Below are 18778 nucleotides of genomic sequence, written 5' to 3'. Positions count from 1 at the left end.
GTTGGGGGGCCCTTTGGGGACTTCCTGGACCACTCGGTGTGACTCGAGCCGTGGGAAGTTCTCCTGCATCCTAGGGCCCAGAGGGATCATCACTTGGCACCAGGGGGCCTCAGAGGAAGCTTGGATTGATGCTCAGGGAGGAGGGTGACATTGGCAGTGTTCTGTCCAGCCGCTCGGGACCTGGCACACAGTAGAAGCCACTGCAGTTTTCTATTTTGGATTGGGTGTGCGGTGGTCAGGTTGACTCTGCTAGCCAGACATCTGAAGCCGCCCACCGTGGGCTCCGCTCTAATTGCTGCTCAGGGCACTCCTGGTCTAGTGAGTGGCTGCTCTCCCAGCCCTGCCGACCCCTGCGCACACCCGTCCTTAGCAGCCAGGGCCTGTCCTGCTGTCTGCAGAGCCAGCAATTAGACCAGAGCCCAGTGGCTGCTGGCGTGCTTTTTATGGAGACACAGGAAACTTCACTTGTTGCTTAGGAAAATCACTGCCTTTGGATGGATTTAGAACCCAAGCGTGTTGCAAAAAAAAAAAACTATAAACGTCCTTGGAGGAGTTGGGTTAAAACGGTGCAACCCTTTGTAGTTGCTGTTGTCTCTGAGGACATCCTGGGCCTCGTAGGTGTGTCTCATTTTATACTGAAGGTGAATTTCTTAAATGAAAGGAAATCAGTGCTGGGGACTCTGTGGAGGGCGGGGGGAGGAGGTGTGGTGGTGGTGGGTAACACGCATGTGGTGTGTTGGTGCCTGCCTACTGTGTCCTAATTAATTCCTGATGGAGAGCATTTCAGAGAGACCTTGCCACTGTATCATTCATTCATTTGGTCATTCATTCATTCGTCCAGCATGTGGTATTGCATTTGTCCTCTGTACTGGTCAGAGACATGGCAGGCCTGGTACCCAGCCTGGGCTCACACTCTCAGGATGGCTGACAGGCTGAGGGACTCTCTGGCCAGGGAATTGAGTGTGTGCTCCTGAGGGGCTCTTTGAATGGAATGAGTTGTCCACTGAAAAAGGTGCAGTTGGCCATCTGGGCAGAGTGAACAGCATATGCAAAGGTCCCAGGCATGAACTGGCTTGGACAGGACAGGCATGGTGAGAGGTTACATGTGCTGGACACACATGGGCAGAGATTCCAGTGTACCTGCCCTTGCTGTGTCCACAGTGACCACTGCAGGGTCACAGCAGGCAAGCATGCTCTTGCATCTTAAGTTTGGATGCTCAGGTGGAACATGACTCTCAGAGGGCCACAGAACCTTTTAGACCTATTGACGTCCCCTGGCTTGAGGCACACATTTGTTCCTCGACTTACCTGGCCCTGAAGGCATATGAGTTTGTTTCACTGCTTTAAAGGATGGCAGTTTTAACCGTCTTTAGTGTGGAGAGTTATTTCTGATCTATTTAGTGCAGCGGGATTCTTATTTCATTGCATTGATCAGGGGATGCGTTCAATTGCAAGTGACAGAAAATGTAAGCCAAGTTAGTGTAAGCAGGAAGAGAAAGTAAATAGCTCACATAATGGAGAAATCTTCAGGCATGGCTGGATCCAGGTGCTCCTCACAGGTTATCAGGACTCTTGCTGTCTCTTGCCTCTGCCCTCCTATGTGTTGGCTTTGTTCTCAGATAGATTCCCTCTGAGATGAATCCGAGGGCCCCAGAAGTGCCAGGCTGACATCCTTTACTGGTAACTCCAGCTGAACCTTGGGTGTTGCTCTGGCCAGGCCGGGGTCAGCTGTTCCTGTGGGAGTCAGGGCATGGGGTTTGCAGAACTCCATAGGCTGAGAGTGCAGGAGGTGCTGCCACCCAAAGTGGCATGAAATAGTTTTTCAGAAATCAATACCCTGGGCCAGCCAAAGTGATAATTCTACTGGAGGCAGGTAGAGGTGCAGGTCCAAGGTACGCCCCATGAAGATGTGCTTTATAAGACATGTAAGCACTTTATTTCCAGAGAGGCTGGAAAATGTAGCAATTCCAGGTTCCCTTACAGCCATTGTTCAGAATATTCACAGGTTAAAGTTTACCTTTACATGAGGCATGAGAAAAAATGCTGAGTGAAGGATTCTTGTATGTCACATTGCCTTGAAGAGTTTTCTAGTACCTTTTGGGCTACATGATGTTATTGTTAGGTGCTATTGAGTTGATTTTTGACTCATAGCGACCGCATGCGATGGAGTAGAACTGCCTCATAGGGTTTTTTAGGCTGTAGTCTTTATGGGAGCAGATCGCCAGGTCTTTCTCCCGTGAAGTCGCTGGGTGGGTTCGAACTGCCAACCTTTCAGTTAGCAGCTGAGTGCTTAACCATTGTGTCACCAAGGCTCCTACAGCCTACATGGTAGGTGTGCTAATCTCACATGATTGTTACATGCTCCTTAAAAACCCAACGAAAAGCCTGTTGGCATAAAAGGTAACAATAGTAACTCACACTTTACCGCGCCCCTACGTTGTACCAGGCTCTGTGCTAAGCATCTTATGCCTCATTGCCTTGTTGGATCCTCACAACACTCTATGGAATACGTCCTAATATTGTCCCCATTCTACAGACAAATAAATGGAGACTGCAAAAGTTGAGGTGGCTTACGTTGAGCTTCGCAGCCAGCATTTGAATGCCTATCTGTGTGATTCCAAGGCCCTACTCACTATTGTGCCTTTTGGGTATGTCAATAAAAAAAATAGAAATGAAGAACTGCGCTTCTTTAAAACTTTTGTGACCTTTCCTACTCTGACTCCTGGGGACTTTCCCAGTCAGGTGCATTTATTGTCCACAGTGTGGGGCAGCAGGAACCGGGGAGCAGGCCCTCGTGGCCCGCTCACTAGCCAGTGGACTGCTGTGGGCTGCAGCTCTTCATCGGTACCTTAGGACCTAGGAATTGTGCTGCAGCCCGATCACAGTGGGGACGCCAACAGGACGGCCTGCAGTTTGTGGCTGGGCGGGGCCAGCAGAGGAAGCCTCTGCAAGCTGGGGAGTGGGAAGGATGTGACCTCTGAGGCCTGGTCCTCTGATCCTGGGGCCTAAGAGAGGTGCACACCCTTCCCTGGGGGCGCCATATGAGCCCCACGACCTTGTGAGGCAGAGCCCTCATTGTATGGCACAGGCTCAGAGAGGCCCACGAGCTGCCTGAGGTCCTACGGCAAGATGAAGCTGGAGCTGCTGCCTTGGGGGCTAGGGCTCCCCTGCCAGCTGCCATCTTGACCGGCACCCACCCTGTGCAGTCTTGCTGGACATTAAGAGTTACCAAGGGCCACAGGGAGCCCTGGTGGTGCAATGGTTAAGCTTTCAGCTGCTAACCAAAAGGTTGGCAGTTTAAATCCACCAGCCACTCCTTGGAAACCCTGTAGAGTAGTTCTGCTCTGTCCTGTAGGGTCATTATGAGTCAGAATTGACTCGATGGCAATGGGCTTGGTTTTTTAAGAGCCACAGAGAGAAGCCATTCGCTCCTAAAGGGACTGAGGTGAGGTTCATTTTTCCTAAAAAGGCCACTGCATTGAGGCCCACAACAGGGCTCCAGACAGCTCAGGGGTTAGAGGGGGGCAGGCAGGTGCAGATGGGTCCTGAGGCTGTGGGACAGGGGTGCCTGGGACTTGCAAGCAAAGTCCCTGCCTGGGGTCCAGGGTCTTCCTTCCTCCCACCCTGCTCTGGCACTGCCTGGAGGACAGTGAGGGGGGTCTCAGGAATACTGAAGAGGAGCCGTGGAAACTCCTGGGCTCCCTAGGTCTTGGGGCTCCTTAGGTCAGGGTGGAAGCCCCCTGTTTGGCCCCTGCCCTTAGGAATCTGCACATCTGCCCAGGGTGGTATCAGCCTCCCCCATGGCTTATTACCACTCTTGTTGTTTAAGATTCTCTCAGTTTAAGTGACAGGAAACCAGCTCACATTGGATGACACAAACAAGGGACATGATGGCCCCAGTTATCTGGGGGAGTCCTGAAGAGAACCAGCTTCAGGCATAGCTGGATCCAGGGGCTCAGCATTAGTGTCAGAACATGCTTTCTGTCCCTCAGTTCTGCCTCTCTCTGTGTTCCTCTCAGGGTCATCCTCCCCATGTAGGGGCCACGAGTAGTCCCGGCTTAACCTGTCTCCCAAGGTGGCAATTCCTATGAAATGGAGAGCACTCCTTTCTGGATGATTCCCACAAGAGTCCTGAAGAGGGCTCTGATTGGCACTGCTTAGTCACAGGACTATCTTTAAATCAATTGCTGTGATAGGGGGCCTGGGCTGAGTCTCTTGCCCACCTTTGGGGTTCAGGGTGAGGGTCAGACCTCTAAAACACACGGAATGGAGAGGAGTACTATGCTACAAGCAAGGGGGAGGATGAGTGCACCACCACACTTCTTCCGGACTCCAGGTTCCTTGTGTCTGGTCCGTATTGCCTGGGTTCCACCCTTACCTGCCCAGCTGCCTCTGGGACACCTGCCCAGCTGCCTCTGGGACGCCTTCCCTGACCAACCCCATGGTGACCCCCACATACAACCAACCACCATCCTGCACGTCTACCTCCTAGACCTTTTTGGAAGTCATCCCCAATTCCCATCCCAACACCGCTGCCTGACTCCAAGCTACCATCTTTTGCTCCTGTGTTCCTTAACTCCTCTTAATTGGTGTCTCTCTACCAACCCATTCTCTATACAACAACCAGAGTGATTTTTAAAAACCACACATCCAATCATCTCACTCTTTTGCTTAAGATTTTTAAATGACTTTCTTATTGCCCTTGAAAAAAAGAAACAAAAAACCCCATTGGCCTGGCATTCAAGGCCCCCATGATCTGGGCCTCATTTGTCACTGCACTTCCCATCATGGCTGTAGCTCAGTTTCTCAAACACTGGCCACTCCCAGCTCAGGGCCTTTGCACAGGCTGTTCCCTCTGCCTGGGCTATTCTTACTTTCTCCTTCCTTACCTGCCTCACTCTGCCGGTCTGTGCTAAATGTCACATTGTCCAGGAAGCCTTCCCGGGCATTTGCATACTTCTAGGGAACTTGTACCACGAGTATCATGATTTGTTTGGTGTCTGGCTTCCTTGTGCAACTGTGAATTCCCTTGTCCCATCCCTGGCTGTGCCCTCAGGGCCCAGCATGGGACTGGGTGGAGCAGCCATAAAATGAGAGTGCATGGGAAGTTGGGGCTGGAAGCCTGTGCAGGGAAGGGGGTGGGACTCACCATGGAGACCCTGTGCCCCAGTGCCCAGGGCCAGCTCACCTCTCCTTCCTTGTCTTCTCTGTTGCTGACCCCATGACATCCACACTCTGTGAGGAAGGCCCCCTTGGAGGATAGTTGAAAGCTCTGGCTCTTTTTCCTCAGGAATGCATTTGTGCATGTACATGGTTTTCCTGCCCTTCTTGGGGTTAATGAGACCTGAGTTTAAATCCCTGATCTAAACCAAACTAAGTAAGGAAGGGAATCTTGCATGGGGAAAGGACTGGGTGGGGCTGAGGAGACCTTGGGCCTGGCTCTGGTAACTCACCATGTGACCCTCGACAGGGCTCTTCACCTCTGTGAGCCTTGGTTTGTTAGGTGTTAAGTAGGGGGTTGGAGTCAGCCATCTTTGGGAACTCTTACAGTGCAACTCCAAAGTTGGAGTTGCAAACTCAGATGCCATAGGGGCCAAATGGGGACCAGACACAAGTGAGGGGACGAGGTAGCAGTAGGGAGAGGTTAGGACCCTGGTGAGCCCATGGCTCATCTCAAGGGGGTAGCCATTTCTCCCTTGGGTGATTGTTGACACTCAGGAGTGTAGGCTCGGTGCTGTCGGATCTTCTAATGTTTCTTCAGAGAACCTGGATTTCTGTGTCATATTCCTGATTCTTTTGACATTGTGCAGGCAAACAAGTCCTGTGTGAAGACCACGTGTCTGCCCTGAGGCCTCTTGACAAGAGCTCTAGTGGCAGATCTGGAAGTGCTGGGTACTGTGGTGGCAGCAGCATCTTTGGATAGGCCTGGGCTTCCAGCAGGACAACTTGGCAGGCAGGGACAGTGCTGGGGGTTTGCTGATAAATCAGCCTTATTCCTTCACAGCCAACCCTCTCTCCATGCTCCCTCCTGCAGCACTCACCGCTTCTTTTTTTAATTTTTTTTTAATCGTTGTAGTTTAAATGAAGTTTACATTTCAAGTTAGTCCCTCATACAAAATTTTATACATACATTGTTATGTGACCCTAACAACAGCACACTCTTCCTTTTCACCCCGATTCCCCATGTCCATTCAACCAGCTCCTAACCCTCTCTGCCTTCCCATCTCACCTCTGGACAGAAGCTGCCCCTTTGATTTCTTGTATCTACTTGACTAAGAGGCAGACTCTTCACGGGTATCACTTTATGTCCCACAGTCCAGTCCAATCCCTGTCTGAAGAGTTGCACCTTGGAAATTGTTTTAGTTCTGGGCTGATAGAGAATCCAGGGGCCATAGTTTCCAGGACACCTCCAGACTCAGTCAGACCATTAAGTCTGGTCTTCTTACTTGAATTTGAGTTCTGCACCCCATCTTTCTGCTGCTCCATCAGGGACTCTCTGTTGTGTTCCCTGTCAGGGTGGTCATTGGTGGTAGCCGGGCACCATCTAGTTCTTCTGGTCTCAGGCTGATGAAGTCTCTGGTTTATGTTGCCCTTTCTGTCTCTTGGGCTAATACTTTCCTTGTATCTTTGGTGTTTTTCATTCTCCTTTACTCCAGGTTGTTGGGACCAATTGATGCATCTTAGATGGCCGCTTGCAAGCTTTTAAGACCCCAGACGCCACTCACCAAAGTAGGATGAAGAACATTTTCTTAATAAGCTTTGTTATGCAAATTGACCTAGATGTCCCCTGAAAGCATGGTCCCCAGACCCCTACCCCTGCTACTCTGTCTCTCAAAGTATTTGATTGTATTCATGAAACTTCTTAGCTTAGGTTTAGTCCAGATGTGCTGACTTCCCCTGAAGTGTAGCACCCACCACCTCTTGACGGGCCTCACTACCAGCTTCTCACTGGAGGCTCTTTGGTTGGAGGGAAGGAGTTTCTGCAGGAGTTCTTACTTCACTGGGGTTGGGGAGAGATGGGTCAGGGGCTTTGTGCCCCAGTTGTCCAAGCATCAGCTCACAGGCCCTCCACCCACCTCACAGTGGCCCCATCAGAGTGCGTGAGGTATATCAATTGTCTAAAACCCAGACTTCAGTGGAGAAGGCATCTATGGACGCTTGGAATTGGGATTCAGTTGGGATCCAGGGGCTGAGTGGTGTCACCTGAACCCTGCTTTCTCAGCTCAGCTTCCCCCGTGTGACACTGCTCCCTGGGGGATGCTGGCTGCAGTTGCTCCACGTGGCTCAAACCCCTGGGGATAGCCCATTGGAAAAGGGAAAGCGCCTATTTTTTTGGAGGCTCCTGTTACAGCCCTGTGCCTCATTATGATTAGATTGGCTTAGGTCAAATGACCTATCTGGTAACGAATCACTGTGGTTCATGAATGGGATGTGCTGATTGGCTCAGGCCTGAGTCATGTGCCCCGCCCCCTGGCCTGCACCTGAAGAACACATTCTGGGGGAAGGATGGGGTGAGGGAGGACTCTGGGGAGACTGGCTACCAGTATCCACCACAAATTGCCTCCTGACCCTCCCTTTCTGGTAGGGCAGCATTGGCTGCCCACCTTCCTTCCCTGGGCCTCGGAGGGTACCTCCCCACCACTGCAGCCTGTTTGCCCTGGATGGGGGCCCTCGGCAGTCAGGTGGTGCACCATTGGGGAATCCCAGCAGCTGGTGGGCATCCACGGGAGGGGGGGTCTCAGGGTCAGCATTCTCTCCACACACACTCTTGCCTGGTACTCTGCTCATGGCTTCGTACGCATCCCTGCAGTAGTCCTGTGAGCCTGGCAACACTTATCCCCATTTTACCGATAAGGACACCTGGAGTTATAACAGGTCTGTGTGACTCTGTGTGTGAGGTGGCTTCTCCCCTTGGAATCGTTTTGGAAGGGGTATGGTGGAACCTGACCCCGGCCCCTCATGAGACTCAGCATAGTGGGTCACTGGTCTCTGAACCCTGATGCTCAGGTTCCTGTTGTACAATCAAACACCCAGAGCAGCAAGATGCCACCACTCTGAGGGGCCCATGGACCCCTGGTGGCTGCTGGGGTTGGAGACTGGCAACCCTTCTCATGGGCACTGCCAGGCCCTGCTGAGTGGAATGGTTGGCAAATTGCCTTCCCCTTTAAAAATGCTGCGCTGATGAGTAGCAGGATACAAGATAAACATACAAAGATCAGTTGGATTCCTATACACCAATAAAGAGAACAATGAAAAGGAAATCAGGAAAACAATACCATTAATAATAGTCCCTAAAAAAATAAAATACTTAGGAATAAATCTAACCAGGGATGTAAAAGACCTATACAAAGAAAACTACAAAACACTACTGCAAGAAACCCAAAGGGATCTACATAAATAGAAAAGCATACCATGCTCATGGATAGGTAGACTCAACATTGTGAAAATGACAATTCTACCCAAAGCAATTTACAAATACAATGCAATCCCAATCCAAATACCAAGAACATTCTTTAAAGAGATGGAAAAACTCATCATTAACTTTATATGGAAAAGCAAAAAGCCTCAGATAAGTAAAGTACTATTGAAGAAGAAGAATAAAGTAGGAGGACTTGGCCCTACCTGACCTCAGAACCTACTACACAGCTATGGTAGTCAAAACAGCCTGCTACTGGTACAACGACAGATACATTGACCAATGGAACAGAATTAAGAACCCAGATGTAAATCCACCCACCTACAGTCACCTGATCTTTGACAAGCTCCCAAAGTCCATCAAATGGGGAAAAGACAGTCTTTTTAACAAACGGTGCTGGCAAAACTGGATGTCCATCTGTAAAAAAAAATGAAACAGGACCCATACCTCACACCACATGCAAAAACTAATTCAAAATGGATCAAAGACCTAAATATAAAGCCTAAAACTATAAAGTTCATAGAAGAAATAATAGGATCAACGCTAGAGGCCCTAATACATGGCATTAACAGGATACGAACTATAACCAACAACACACAAACCCCAGAAGATAAGCTAGATAACTGGGATCTTCTAAAAATTAAACACTTATGCTCATCAAAAGACTTCACAAAAAGAGTAAAAAGAGAACCTACAGACTGGGAAAAAATTTTTGGACATAACAAGTCAGACAAAGGTCTAATCTCTAAAATCTGTAAGAAAATTCAACACGTCTGCAACAAAAAGACAAATAATCCAATTAAAAAATAGACAAAGGAAATGAAGAGACACTTCACGAAAGAAGACATTCAAGTGGCTAACAGACACATGAGGAAACGCTTATGATCACTAGCCATTAGAGAAAAGGAAATTAAAACCACGAGATACCATCTAACCCTGGCGTTACTGGCACGAATCAAAAAAACTGGAAATAACAAATGTTGGAGAGGCTGTGGGGAGATTGGAACTCTTATGCACTGCTGGTGGGAATGCAAAATTTTACAACCATTTTGGAAAATGTTATGGCGCTTCCTTAAAAAGCTAGAAATAGAAATACCATAGGATCCAGCAATGCCACTCCTAGAAATATATCCGAGAGAGATAAGAGCCGTCACACGAATAGACATACGCACACCTATGTTCATTGCAGCACTGTTCACAATAGCAAAAAATGGAAACAACCTAGATGCCCATCAACAGATGAATGGATAAACAAACTATGGTACATACACACAATGGAGTATCAAGCAAAGATAAAGAACAATGATGAATCTGTGAAGCATCTCATAACAGATGAAACTGGAGGACATTATGCTGAGTAAAATAAGTCAATCACAAAAGGACAAATGTTGTGTGAGACTTCTACCGTAAAAACTCATGAAAAAGTTTACACACAAAAAGAAACAATCTTTGTCGGTTATGAGGGGTGGGAGGGATGGGGGAAAATACTAAATAGACAATAGATAAGTGGTAACTTTGGCGAAGGGTAAGACAGTACACAATACTGGGGAAGCCAGCACAACTTGTACAAGGAAAGGTCATGGGAGCTCCATAGTCAGATCCAAACTCCCTGAGGGACTGAATTGCTGGGCAGAAGGCTATGGGGACCATGGTCTCGGGGGAACATCTAGTTCAATTGGCATAATACAGTTTATAAAGAAAATGTTCTACATTCTAACTTGGTGAGTAGCGTTTGGGGTCTTAAAACCCACTCCACTGGTATCACCTCTTCGGGAGCAAGGGAGAATGAAGAAAACAAGATACAAGGAAAAGATTAGTCTAAAGGACTAATGAACCACAACTACCACGGCCTCCACCAGCCTGAGTCCAGTACAACTAGATGGTGCCCGGCTACCACCACTGACTGCTCTGACTGGGATCACAACAGAGGGTCCTGGACAGAGCTGGAGGAAAATGTAGAACAAAATTCTAACTCACAAAAAAAGGCCAGACTTACCGGCCTGACAGGGACTGGAGAAACCCCGAGAATATGGCCCACGGACACCTTTTTAACTCAGTAATGAAGTCACTCCTGAGGTTCACCATTCAGCCAAAGATTAGACAGCCCCATAAAACAAATGAGTCTAATGGGGCACAACAGCCCAGGGACAAGGACTAGAAGGCAGGACAGGATAGGAAATCTTTTAATAGGGAACTCAAGTTTGAGAAAGGACACTGTTGACATGTCGTGGGGTTGTTAACCATTGTCGTAAAACAATATGTGTACTAACTGCTTAATGATAAACTATTTGTTCTGTAAACCTTAACCTAAACTAGAGTTAAAATAAATAAATAAAATACTCTGCTGAGTGGGCAGAGATGATTCGCACAAGTTAAATGCAGGCAGCAGGACAGAACTCCATGGGAATGTGCCACCTACAACAACATCTCCTTAGAGCTACTGTGGGTGCCTTGGACTGCCAGGCTGCCTCATGCCCCAGTGCTGCTGTTCTCCTGGGGCATCTCCCTTCACTTTTTAGGCCCTTGGTCTCTCACATGTAAAATGCAGATGGCTAACCTAGCTGCCTTGCAGACTTTCACCATGGTTGAAGGCCCTGAGGGGTTCTCTCTGAGAGCTAGTTGAAGGTGACCCCAGGTTCAGGTATGAGAACACTGCAGCTCGGGCCTAGCTCCCCATCTCCTGGCCCCACTTCATCTCCTTTCTCACCCATCTTACCCTGCCTGGGACTCTTCACTTTTTTGCAGCCCCAGAGAGCTGCTTGGGGAGGGTGGATGGAAGCAGGGTCACAGGCAAGCCACTGGGCTGAACGCAGGGTTGTGCCGTGTGTGTGTGTGTGTGTGTGTGTGTGTGTGTGTGTGTGTGTGTGTGTGTGTCTGCTTCCTTCCCTGGAGCCTTGGGTGATCACAGATCAGGGTGAAGAAACTGGGGTTCCTCTGCCCTCAAGCAAACGTGCTAGCTCCTGAGAGATTAAAGCTCTCTCTCACATACCCTCCTACATTTCCCTGATGGTGGGTCAGATTTAGCCTGGTCTTGGGGCCAGAGACAGGGCCCTGATCACAGGCAGCTTTTGCTCCATTCCCCACTTCTGTGCTTCCAGCTGTGTGACCTTGGACAGATCTCCGTCCCTCTCTGATCCTCAGCTTTTCTCTTCTGTAAGTGAGGAGAGTCCCAGTAGCAGCTGCCGTTTTTTTCAGCACTGATCGTGTGCCATGTGCTGTTGTGAGCACTGGCCAGCCACGTGTCTTCTTGCTTCCTCTCTCCCACAGTCTGCCTGTTTTCCAGGAGAGGAGGCTGGGGAAGCGGCAGTCCTTCCCTGGTCACTGATGTCTGCACCTTCTCACCTTTTCTGTCCCATCCCCTAGCGTCCCAGCACTCAGTGAGTGAGTGAGTGAAGGCCCTCCCAAAGCCACAGTGGAAAAGACAGGGTCCTCACTCAGCCTACTTTGAGAATCATAAGATGGTGCCAAGGCCAGCATGAGCAGAGGAGTCAGTGAGGGGCTTGTCCACCCTGAGCCACAGGGATGTCCCCATGCCCAGTGCGTCACTTAGCATCAAGGCTGGGGCAGCTGCATGATGTCCTGAGCTGTCACTGGGGTCTGGTTTATCAGGACCCATAGGGGCAAATGTGCATAGGCCCCTGGGGACCCTGGATCTGTATGGACAGGCACACGCAGCCTTTGTTACTCCTGCCACCTTCCCCGTCTCCAGCAGCCCAGGGGTTCCTGTGCTGCTGCCAGACACAGCAGGCTGCTGTGTGTGTACATGTTTGTATGCCTATGCATGTGTGCACACACGTCTCTTGCATGCTTGTGGGAGCGTGCACATGAGTGCACGTGTGTGTGTGCATGTGCACACCTGTATGAGTATACATGTGAATACATGGCAGTGAGTGTGTGTGGGTATCTGCATGTGTGTGCATCTGAGTGAGCATGTGCATACATATGTGAGTGTCTGCCCATGAGAATGTGCATATGCATATGGATATATGTGTGTGTCTTTGTGTAGGAGTATGTGTATGTACCTTTGAGTGTGTGTGGTGCATTTGAGTGAGCATGTGTGTGCATGTGTGTATGAACATGTAGGAGTGCATATGCAAGTGTGTCTGTGGGTGTATGTATGTGTGCATGTGAATGTGCTATGCGAGTATGCATGTGGGTGTATGTGCATTTGCACGAGCATGTCTGTATATTTGTGTGTGTGTTTCTGTATGCATATGTTGAGTAAGCATGTACACACATGTGAGTATGCATGTGTGTGTGTTAATGTGTGTGCATGCAAGAGCTTGTGTGTGTCTGTATACAGGAGTATTTGTGTGTGCATTTGGGTGTGCGTGTGCATGCTTGTTTGAGTGTTTGATCTTGGCAGGGACTTCCTGCATGGGGAGAGGGCTGAGGTGGAGTGGATGTGCTGAGGGGAGAGGAAGACCCCTGCCCCCTGAATGTTGGTGTTGCCTTCGATCCCCCCACCCGCAGGTGCTCCGCCATGGGAGGTCCCCAGGTAGGAGCCTTTCACTCTGCTGTGTATGTTTCATATTAAATGTCAACTGTCCACCAGGTCTGTGATGCTGCCATTAATATGGAGAACTTATTACCGAGCCTGGAGCCGGCTCCTCAGGCTCGTCCATGAATTTAAATTACACTGCATGTCTACTCCAGAGTCTGTGGAGTGGGGCATGCAGCTTCACCTCAGAGCAAGGGAAACCCTGGCATCCAGGCCCAAAGCCTGGCACTGCCTGAGAGGTGGGGCAGCCTCAGTGCTGCCCCTGCCCCTGCCGTATGGGTCAGTGACCCGTGGACACGTTTCAATGATTACCAGGGGGAAGCAGCAGACTTACATGGGCTAGAGAGGCTGGCGAGTGTCACACTGTCATCTCTGCCACCTGTGACTATGCAGCTGGACTAGGGCCTCGAAATCTCCGAGCCTCAGTACCTCAGATTCTGGAAGGGGGATTCCAGCAACACTAACCCGCCTGGGCTTTGAAGACATGAGCACACAGAAAGCACTCCTCAGAGACCTGGCGTTTGGTAAACATTGCCCGTTTGATTGAGTTTAAAATGCATTAATCATAGGATACACGGATACTTTATGTACCACTCCCAATTAACCACAACCTGGAGCCTTAACTGAAGTCCTTGGGGCACAGGCACCAGTCACTCCAGCCCCTCGTTGTCAGTGGCTCTCAGCCACCCCAAGAAGTTTCCATTTCTCCTGCGTCTGCTGCATTGCTTAGCATGTGGTTGCTGTGCTTTTGCACATCTCTTGGTGACAAAGCATGACGTAGCTTCTTCCACTTTTATGTGCCTTCCTCCCTCTGTTAAAGTATGGGATACAATTCACCCACTTAAAGTGTACAGTTCAGTGATTTAGTATATCCACAGATATGTGCAATCATCACCACAGGCCATTTTAGAACATGTTCAGCACCCCCCAAAAGAAACCTTCTTCCATACCCGAGCTCCTGGCTACCCTTAATCTATTTATAGATCTACCTATCCTGGACATTTCATGTAAATGAAATCAAGTAGTATGTGGTCCTTTGTGGCTGGCTTCTTTCATTTAGCTAATGATTTCAAGGTTCATCCACATTGTAGCATGTATCAGTACCTCTCTCCTTTTATGGCGAAAGAATTGTATGGCCATGCCACATTTTGTTTATCCATTCTGTTGTTGATGGACACGTGGGTTGTTTCCACCTTTTGGCCAAGGTATCTAATGCTGCTATGAACATTCATGTACAAGTTTTTCATATGCTTTTTTTTTTACTATTAACGCATCAAATAATAAGATCTAGCAGCGGGTCTCACAACTTGTGTAATTTTTAAGTAATTCGGTTGCGGTTGTTGCTTCCATTTATAAAGGAAGAAAATGTCAACTATTGGAGGTGAGTGAAAATGAAGCTGGCGTGATCTCCTGTCCCAGCTTACAGAGCCTGGGTTAAGAACTCTTGAGGGGGCCCCCTGAGGGCAGTGGTAGACTCCTCGCTGCCTGGCACCCAGTACTGTGCCATTCCTCCAGTGACAGATACTTGCTTCACTGAAGCCAAAGCTACAAACTCTGCTGTCTCTGTGCTTCTCCATGTACACCATGACTTTTTGCCTATCACAGTGTAACTTCTGGAAGACATTTTCTATGTGGGCACCTGGGTATATCTCCTTTGAAAGTAGAGATTGGGACCACATGGCAAATAAGGCGTATTTACGTTTCATTCAAAGTTTGTAATTGTGATAAAAAGCGGTTCAAGAGCGTGGACATTATCTATCTACCTACCTACCTACCTGTCTATCTATCATTCCCACCCCCCCCCCACAAAAACAAAACAAAACAAAAAACAGTTGCCATCCAGTGATTCTGACTCATGGCAACCCCGTGTGTGTAGAGTAGAACTTCGCTCCATAGGGTGTTCATGCCTGTGACCTCTCAGAAGCAGATCACCAGGGCTTTCTTCCAAGGTGCCTCTGGGTGGGTTTGAACCGCTAACCTTTCAGCTGGTAGCCAAGTGTTTAATCATTTGTGCCCCCCAGGGACTCCATATAATCTCCAGTTGGTTGCAAATGAAACCTCAGGTTAAGCGATACCACATCTGTCAGTCTGTTCTTGCACCAGTACTGTGTTCATTATTAGAGCTTTACAATACTTTAAAGCTGCACCGTCCAGTGCAGTAGCTACAAACCACACGTGGGTATTGAGCACTTGAAACACGGCTACTCTGAACTGAGAGATTCCCTGAGTGCAAAATACGCACTGGATTCAAAGACTTAGTACAAAAAGGTGTAAAATATCGCACTGATTCTTTTAAAATATTAACTCACATATTGAAATAATAATACTTGGAGTATATTGGGTTAAATGTTATTAAAATTAATTTCATCTATTTCTGTTAATTTTTTTTTTCAACGTGGCTACCTAGGAAGCCGGCTTTCTATTTCAGTTGGACAGCGCTGCTCTGAAACATCTGGTTGGGTACTTCCCTCTTTGCTGCTATTCTTTTACAAAAATTTCTTGGCTGGTCACATCTGTTTATTCTTTCAAATGAATTTTAGAATTGTTTTGTCAGGTTAGAAAAATTTCTTGTGAATTTGATTGACACTTAATTAACTTAGAAACTAGTTAAAGGAGGAATTGACATAATGTACAATATTTACGAGCAACATGGTGTATTTTTTATTTAATTCTGTTTTTGATGTTGCTCAGTAAAGTATTATACGTTTTTTATGTAGGTCACTCATTTATTAGGGTTATTGCAAGTATTTTTTTTTTCTTTTTAACATTGTAAATTGAATCCTTTCCATCTATTGTTGGTATACAGGAAGGCTATTGATTTTTATATAGTTATCTTTTATCAACCTGCTTGATTGAGCGCATTAATTCTAATATATCTTTGCAGATTCCCTTGGGTTTTCCAGGTATACAGTTGTACTGTCTATAAATGATGATAATTTTGGACGGTCATTTCCAACCGACACGTCTAGAACCTTCAGAGTCTTGTTAAATAACAGCAGTGGCTCCGCACATCCTGGCTGTGCCTGACTTTAATGGGAACGCCCCTGGCGGTTCTTTGCTTAATATAATGCTTGCTCCCGGATTAAGATGGATTTCATGTGAAAGCAATATCCTCTGATTTCTAGTTTTCTAAGTTCTCACTTCTATCAGCGAAGGAGCTGAAATATAGATAAAATGTGTCTAACACCCCACCTACTCCTCCCCACCCTGCAAAACCCGAGATGCTGTGGTTTTTGAATCTAGGCGGGCTTGTGTTTTCCTGGGTTACCTCCGCCTTGGGGGTGCTGCCAGCTCTCCTCAGTTGCCCACTTTGCTGGCCCATAAATGAAACCCAGTCCCCACTGACAGCTGTCAGAAACCACACACAGGAAGCACATGTGGGGAGAAGGAGGCTCTCCTGAGCATGGGGTGGGGAAGATGGAGGAGGGTGTCCCTCCCAGCCTTCCAGGTGGCTTCAGGTGGAACATGCATCACTTCTTAGAATGCCCTTTCAGACCTCACAGGTGGGGGAATTTCCACCTCATCTCGTTAGGTTTCCTTTCTCTCAGTGGTGTCTCTCACGCCTCATCCAACTTTTCTAGAACCATCTCCTAAATACTCCTCCTGGATCTTGCAGAGGGTTTGCCTTCCTCTCCGAAGTGTTGGCATCAGCTAACACAGACCCTCAGTGTCCCACCTGCCTTTACGTTGTATTGCATGTGCTTGTAAAAGGTATTTTTCCAAACAAAGACAGTCGCCTCCCTTAGGGAAAATCTGTGGCTGGTTGTGCACAGAGTAAGAGTTTTTCATCTTGCTGTCTGTCTGCCAACTGACAGACCTTGGATTTGGGGAGCTATGAATAAATACCCACGCCTAGGCCCCACCCTGAGGGATGCTGATTTATCACATCTGGGCAGGACCTGGGGCTCTGCATTTTTGCAAAAGCCACACTGGAAAGTCTTACGCACACGAAAGTGGGGGTCCCCAGACCCGGAGGAAAGTCATCAGTTGTAAGGCCTGACAGACCTTTGGTCCTGCCTCTCCTCTTGTTCAGCCTCCCCAGTGATGATACCACCTGCCTTGCAGGCCATGTGTCTGATGGAGCATATGAGAACAGCAGTGGCCAGCCCCAGTCAGAAGGGAATGTCATGGAAGGCTGGGGGGTGGGGGGCGGAAAATGATGGCCAGGTGGGATGGCCAGGCCTGGAAGCGCCCAGAACCAGGGAAGCTCCTGCAGCAAGGCTGGCTGCTGGGGTGTTGGTTCCTAACCCTCTCTGCCCTTGGGCCTCTTGCCTGGAAATTCAGAGCCCTGGCAGAAAGAGGGCAGCCCCGTTGCAGAGCATCCCCAAGGCCGCCCCCATCGGGACGGGGCTCTCACAGGAAGTGGGCAAGTGAGAGGGTGTGGACTCCAACGCCACACAGCAGGCTGACCACAGAGAGGGCTGAACAAACACGGAGGGTGCGTGGGGAGCAGTGCGCTCAGCACTGGTCCTGCAGACCCCGGTGGGGTGATGCAGGAGTGGGTGCACTCCTCGGTGCCCCACCCCACCATGCCCTGCCTGGAGCCTCTCCTTCCAGTGTCTCTCTCTCCCCCAGCTCGCTAGCTGCGGGCTGGGTCTGTCATAGCCAGGATGGTCTTGTCTGAGGCTGGCCCATAGCCTGGGGGGCTCTGTAGAGTGAGGGGAGGCCCCTGCCAGGCCTCAGCCACACTGACCTGGAGAGGCCTGTGTATCTTGAGCAGCCCCAAAATGCAACTTCCGAGACAGCTGTCAGCTGGGTGGGTGGTGGGGCTGGGTCCTGGCTCAGACCCCTCCCTTCCCTTTCCTCTCTCTTCTATTCTCTTCCCTCCCCTCCTCTGTATCCTTCTTCCTCCCTCCTCTCTCTCCCCCACCTCCACTTTTCTCTCTTCTCCTCTCTTTCCTTTTTTCCTTCCACTCCCCTTCTTTCTCCTCTCTTCCCCTGCCTTCTCCCCTCTTCCTGCCCCCTTTCCTTCACAGAATGAGCCCCCCATCAGCCAGGCTGTGGGCTCCTTATGGTAGGCTGCCTACTGTAGCCTCAGTCTGCGCACATGGACACGTTCATATTTACATCATCACCTACTCCCTACAGGCGCACTCTGGGAACCAGCGATGATTCATCCTACTATACAGGGAGGGGAGTGAACTCCCCCAGGTCACACAGAGCCCAGAGCCTGGGCTCGCCCCACTGAAGGCAAAGCTCCAGGTAAAACTTTTGCTGCCCTCAGAGGTACAGGAGAACCTCCCCTCCCCCAACACAGTTCATTGCAACCACGGGGGTTCCTCCTCCTCTCCTTGGTGGCTGAGTTCTTTGAGCACATCTCAGCAAACAAGGTCCAGGGCTCACCCTGCCCTGCAGAGGAGCCCCCACCTCAGACAGGACCGGCCTGGCCTATGAGTACTGTCTTTCCTGTCGGAGTGCCTGAGAGCCCGCGCTGGAGCGTCCTAGTGGTGAGGCTGACTGGAAGGTTGTGCAGGTGGTCCCTGCACAAGGGCACCGGGGCAAGGGAGAGAGTGAGGGCTGACGTGCAGCTGGCCTCTGCGTTGAGGGGTGCTAGTGTTGTGGGGGCGTCAGCGGACACCCAAGGGGCGGGAAGTGTGTGCCAGGCCCTGCCCTGTCACTGGAGTTGCTGCATTCTTCTCTTTGAGGAGCTCCTGTGTCCTAAGGCCTTAAAGCAAAGAATCAAAACCAGGGGCAGACCCAGCGAGGCTGCTGGCAGCTGAAGGTGGCTCCCACTGGGGCAGCTTTGATTATGGTCAGTTTGTGGCCTCTGGAGGGAGCAGATGCTTGGGACTGTGTGTGGTTGGGAGAGGGCAGCTGGTATAGCCTGTCTGGATGGGCTGCTGGGTGCAGGGTCTTTGAAG

General features: G+C 49.5%; 1 protein-coding gene across 1 annotated transcript in view; it reads left to right on the top strand.

The window, feature by feature from the left end:
• Positions 1 to 18778, top strand: part of ADAMTS2 (ADAM metallopeptidase with thrombospondin type 1 motif 2) — a 298006-nt gene that overhangs the window by 2385 nt on the left and 276843 nt on the right. The window lies entirely within an intron of this gene.

This window comes from Trichechus manatus, unplaced genomic scaffold (assembly GCF_000243295.1).
Source record: "Trichechus manatus latirostris isolate Lorelei unplaced genomic scaffold, TriManLat1.0 scaffold00181, whole genome shotgun sequence".
Lineage (NCBI taxonomy): Eukaryota > Metazoa > Chordata > Mammalia > Sirenia > Trichechidae > Trichechus > Trichechus manatus.
Note: the sequence above shows the minus strand (reverse complement) of the source record. Positions and strands in the feature narration are given on the sequence as shown.